Source organism: Centruroides vittatus, unplaced genomic scaffold, assembly GCF_030686945.1.
Source record: "Centruroides vittatus isolate TY-2023 unplaced genomic scaffold, ASM3068694v2 scaffold_1152, whole genome shotgun sequence".
In the NCBI taxonomy this organism is placed as follows: domain Eukaryota; kingdom Metazoa; phylum Arthropoda; class Arachnida; order Scorpiones; family Buthidae; genus Centruroides; species Centruroides vittatus.
In genome coordinates this window covers 959,640-965,639 of record NW_027122670.1, presented here as the reverse complement: position 1 = coordinate 965,639, position 6,000 = coordinate 959,640, and the positions used below count along the sequence as shown (strand labels likewise).

The 6,000-nt window shown below is 30.3% G+C and overlaps 1 protein-coding gene across 1 annotated transcript in view; it reads left to right on the top strand.

Moving 5' to 3' along the window:
- Nucleotides 1–6,000, top strand: part of LOC136986557 (deubiquitinating protein VCPIP1-like) — a 67,589-nt gene continuing 61,589 nt past the window's right edge. Inside the window, exon 1 of the mRNA XM_067284123.1 lies at nucleotides 1–143. The gene's annotated coding sequence lies outside the window, so the exon portion shown is untranslated. The remainder of the gene's footprint in view (nucleotides 144–6,000) is intronic.

The window sequence follows — 6,000 nt, the reverse complement described above, 5'->3', positions numbered from 1 at the left end:
CAAATTTATCATCACGTCAAACGAATTACGTATGACACGAACCATGCTAAATTTAATCTCGGTACCGTACAGTCTCCGAAGTGGAGACTCTCGTCTCAGTAAACAGAAACAAGACTCTTGACCCAGAAGGTGGTGCCGGCAAGGTGAGAATAAACTAGAAGTATCTCTCGCAGATTTGTCTTAACGAATGTCTTACGTATATACATTTTTGAATAAATTAAATAAAGACGGACGTCATAATAGAAAGAAACGACACAATAGAAGGAAATTGACACGATTACGATTGATAATAAAAGCAATACGCATTATAACAAGGAACAATTTGATACTTTATTTACTTTTGAGTTTGAAAGGTTTTTAAATTCGTAATTACACTATTTTGGAAGATTGCGTCATTTTTACAAAGAGTAATTTTTCAATAAATATTTATAAAATGGCATTTAATTTGTGCGCGTTATACACGGTTTGACGTTGATAAATTTGGAATGTTTATTGGTTTGTTTATACTGTACTCCTGTCGTAATTAATGTAAGGCAATTGCATAAGTTGGAGATGTTCTGTAAAAGTGACATTTATTTTCTCTTGAAGGAGTGCTTGCGTGAATGTTTGTAAAGATCAGATGATTCCGTTGTGAATTTCATTTGCTTTTGTAATTTTTGTCCAGAAAGTAATAGTGAGGTTGTGGCCAAAGTTTTTCTCTCTAAAATGCGAATGTGCCGCTCGACATTCACGTTTTAGAGACGAAAACTTCGGCCGCAACCTTGCTACTATTACAAAAGATGTTTATAATCTTTTAGCTTCTTTTGGTTATGGTTTTTACTTTTCTCTGAAAAAGTATACACAAGAGAACGTAGATTATGTTTGGATGTGTCAAAAATGTAAAATGTGTAGCAGCTTGATATCTCCTGTTGAATAGCTCGTTAATGATAAAATAGAATTACTGCAAATTGCAAACGTAAATAATGCGGAAAAATTGGTAGTAGTTTATTGACGATAAATAACGTCGGTTGCTTTAATGTACCAGAACTAGTAGTAATATGCAGACACAGATTTAACATACTTTGACATTTCTTCCTTATGTAGCCATCAATATTCTTAATGACATACTTTATGACAGTTGCTATCAATTAATATATTACTACTATCTATTTAATCTAATAAAATATTGTATAGATGTTGAGATTTGAATTATACTCAAAATAGTAATATTTGTAAGTCATAAACAGACAATCAGACACACCCAGTTTTATACACAAATGAACCTAAAATATATATGTATTTTAGTTTCATTTGTTTTGAGAGTTCAGAAATGACTAGAGTGATATTCACTATTAAAAGTAAATGTGATTGTAAGAAAAAGTTTAAATAAAAGTGTAAAAATTAGTTTTATTGATATCGTATTATATTGGCTGATTACTGAAAATTAATCATTCTATATATAAATATATACTAAAATCCACTATTTAACTATATGTGAGGGGAAAAAGTATTCAGAATATTGCAGTATTGCACTCTGAAGTTTTTACCATCCAAAGCTTTTGTTAACAATGATATGAAATGAATAGATTTTCTAGATTCTTACATACTATTTTTTATAATATCATAAAAGAAGAGACTATAATCATTTTATATTTAAATCACTATAATAAAATAATTTTTTATTTGTGAATCTGAGAAAGATCTCTAGTTTTTTATGTCACCTTTTAACATCACTGTTTTGTCTGGCAGACATTTAAAAGAAAATCCAGAGATTGTGTAATTTTTCTGGCAAAATAGTTAAAATTGTGTGGGGCATCATCTGTTATGAGATTTTATTAAAACAACTTTTTATATAATTAATTATTATAAAATGGCAAAAAGATTAATTTTGAGGGTAGAGATGAATTTTATAAAAAATTTTAAATGCTAATAACAAGTAAAATTTTCATTAAGTCTGACCTCACTTGTGACACATTTAATGGTGTCAATACCCCTAATGCACAAGTCTCCTGTTCCCCACATACACACTAACATCCATAAATACAGAAGAACCTCAACTTTGCATTTCTTGACATTTCAGGGTCCTGAGTCAAAAAATGTGAACATTTTCAGGAATCATTTTTTGATCAATTGCCATACTTTTCCCCTGTTATATACAGTAGTCAGGAAAGTAAAAAGTAAACCAAAGAAAAAAACAATGAGTACAGTTTTTCTCATTACATGATGATAGCACTGTAATTAAATTAAAAAGTAAACAAGACAATGATTAAAAACTGAAATTTTATGCATATATAAATAGTGCACTGACTTCACAGTATTGTGTAGTCTTGTGATCAAAATGAAATGTCAGTCTAATCTTGATTTTGGAAAGTAAAAGCTTTTGGAAAATTAAAATAATAAAATTATTAATATATTTATATAATTATTTATATCACATGTGAGATCAGTGCTAAAAGTATTCTGACAAGATGACATAGATGCTAGTTCTGAATTGTACTGAGCGTGTGAGAAGAATACTTTTTCTTATGTATTTTGCATCACAGCAACTTCAACTTCTGTTGAGGAATTTTTTTTTCTCAAAGTGACTTTATTATGCCCTCTTGACATGCCAGAAGGACAGATTTATTATTAAAGTTATTAGTTTTTACTTTTCTGCTTGTTATATATAATAGAGGAAATGTATGATGATCAGTCAAAAAATGACTCCCTTAAGATTTTTACATTTTTGGACATGGAACCTTGAAATGTCAAGAAATACAAAAAATTTGGGGTGTTTTTCGTGTATGTGTGGGGGAAGGATTTTGTTCACCACTTTGAAGCTTAATAACTCCTGTGCTTTTTGTTGAAAATTTCTGAAGTTTTGCAGGGAGGTTTGTGTATTAGGTGATTCATGCTATTAAATTTTGGTGGTTAAAGGTCAAGGAGATGGGAAAGATATAGGGGGGTTGTGTGTCATATCTTGAGTAGGGCCAGACTTAATGAAGATTTTACTTGTTATTAACATTTAAAATTTTTTATAAGATTCATTTCTACCTGCAAATTAAGCTTTTTGCCATTTTATAATAAATATTAATATAAAAAGGTTTTTAAATAAAATATGGTGCCACATGAAATTTTAAATGCTTTTGCCAGGAAAGTTGTGCAACTTGTTGCTGGATTTTTTAAAATGTAATAAAGACCTTCTTTTTATGTAATAAAGACCTTTTTAAAATGTAATAAAGGCCAATACTTTTTTACAAAATAGACATAATTCTATATTTCATGACACTTTTTAGGCATGCTTGTAAGATAAATGTAAATGCATCGTAATGCTAATAACATTCTAAATTTGAAGCTTATTTCATTATTTGTAATTCAGTTTTGTTGTTTTAATAATTAGCTTTTGTAATTAGCTATGTTATATAATAATTTTCTCAAATTTAGTATTTTTTTAGTTTTAAATTCAGTATTCTATCTAAATCTTAAAAATTTTGGATGTGAAATATTTGATAGTAATAGAAGTATTGGCTTTGTCTTGGTATTGGGAGAAAATGTCTTGGTCTCATCTTGGTTTTGGGAAATGATGTCTCAAAATCTTGGTCTCAGTAAGGAATGTCTCAGTATTCTCTTAGTCTTGGAAGAGGATAGCTTGATCTCATTTTAGTTTTGCAAAATATTCTTTCATTAATATGTTTGCTGTATATAAATGGTTTCAGAGCTTTGTGTAAGAATTCTAATGTATTCCTTTTAAAAATTTTAAAGGGATCGTGTTCTCTTTAGTCTCAAAATATTGACAGTTAAAACTATTTGTTATGTTAACTAATTACCATCTAAGCTCATATAAAATTAATCTTTTTAATTTTTTACTAAACATTGAAGATTAAAAAGATGCTATTTTATTAAAAAGTAGAATAGCATTTTTTGGATTGACTTAACAGCTACAGAAGATTGGATGTCAAGTATTCACATACAAAAACTAAAAATCTAACACAAAAACTTAAAATTTAATTTAAAACAAATGTTTTTGATAAACAACCATCATCAGATTACATAAAACATTTGAAAGGTGAAAGCTAAATTGAATAGAATATTTTAAGTTACAGAAGGTCACCCTATGATTGGATAGTGGTGATAGTGTTTTTGTTGGATTTCAAATTTTATTGTCAGAAGCTCTCCAGGCTTTTGACAATGTATTATCATCTTTGTAATTAATAGCTAAAACATTCCTGCAGGCCTTATAAGGCTTGAATGAAGGATAATGACATTGTCATAACCAGGGTGGATAAAACAAAAGATCTTGTGGTTATTAAAAGATCTACTTACGGGCAAGGTTTATTTAGTTATGTTAAAGATACAGAATGCACTACAGCAGCTCTGTAATATCTTCAGAAGCTGCATAAAAGAGTCATCTGGTTCACTCAGTCACTTTTGCCATGAATTCTACATATGAAAAAGCCTGTCATGCTGAGAATATTTGCTTTCCCAGAGTACACAAACAAGGCAATTTAATCCATCCAGTCATAGACAAGTCAACACATACAATTTGTATTGTAAGAGTACTTAATCTGTTTATCAACAACAACATGGGCACCTATCATCATATAGTTAAAAATTCCATTCCTTTTACAGAGCTTTTACACAATATGCAAATGGGGATGGATATGTACTATACATTACTGTTTGCAATTTCAAATCTTCATACCCTTCTGTAAGAATAGAACTTTTGTTTTCATGAACTTTGTGATTTTCATCCACATAAGTGTGCCTGTTAAACAATATAAGGATATTTTAAACCTTGCCAATTTAACATTCCATTTGTTGTTGTTTCAATTTGAGAGTTCTCTATACCAGTGGTGCACCCAGAGGGAGACCTAGGTGCCCTGGCACTCCCAAATAAAAGGATAGAAAATACTAGTAAATTTTTAAAAAATCTTTTTCTAATTAAAACTCAGTTTTTTATTTATATTATGTAGTGTTTTCTATATCTATATTATATATGAATAAATGGTCACATAAGGTGGGAATTTTATTGAATTCACATTAAAATTGTTATTATTATTCAACTCTGCTTCCCTGAAGATTAAATCTTGAATACACCACTACTATTTACTTCAAGGCAGGGAGTTCCTATGGGAATCCCCCTTTCAGGCAGTCTATGTAAGCTGGTCATCCAAAAACTAGAAAAGAAGACCCTGTTTACTTTCAAACATAACATCTACCCCATTATACTCTAGGTATACTGATGACATTTTAATTATTTGGAAAAGTAAACCTCCTTTTAGTCTCAACCTATGCCTGGAGCAGGAACATCCTTCCAAGGAACACCACCTCTGTATATCATATGAAGTCTGTTTAAAAAAATAACCAAACTTTATTTTTTTAATTTTTATTTTTCAATTTACAGATTATTGGTCCTGTCCCCTTCAAAGTATTCCCCTCCCCTATTCACACACTTATCCCAATGGTGTTTCCACTTTGCAAAGCAGTCCTGGTAAGCTTGTTTCGGACTGTCCTTTAATGCTTGTGACAAATTTGTTTTAATGTCATCAATTGTGTTAAATGGCAACCTTTCAGCACTGATTTTAATTTTGGAAACAAGAAAAAATTGTAAAGAGCCAGGTCTGGTGAGTAGGGAGGCTGGGGAGGACAGTCATTTGATTTTTGGCAAAAAACTGGCAAATTAAGGTTATCTTCAACTAATTGACGACCACTTTTGAATAGGGTAAACCACTCATAACAGTGTACATGACCTAGAGCATTGCCTCCATAAGCTTGATTCAAAAATTGAAATGTTTCTGTAAAAGTTTTCCCCCAAACTTCATGTTGCATTATTACTCCCGTAAATTGCACATTGCAAAAATCGCCATAAACACTGAAACACCTTTCACTCAAAAAAGAATAAAGCAGGAACGAAATGAGATATCAACAATCTGAAAATAGCAGTTTACTCAGTAGGTTATCATGAACATAGCATAGTGTTGTCAACTTCACATCACTAGGACACTCTGTTTTTGCCCAGTTGAAAAAGTTCAATTATTTTTT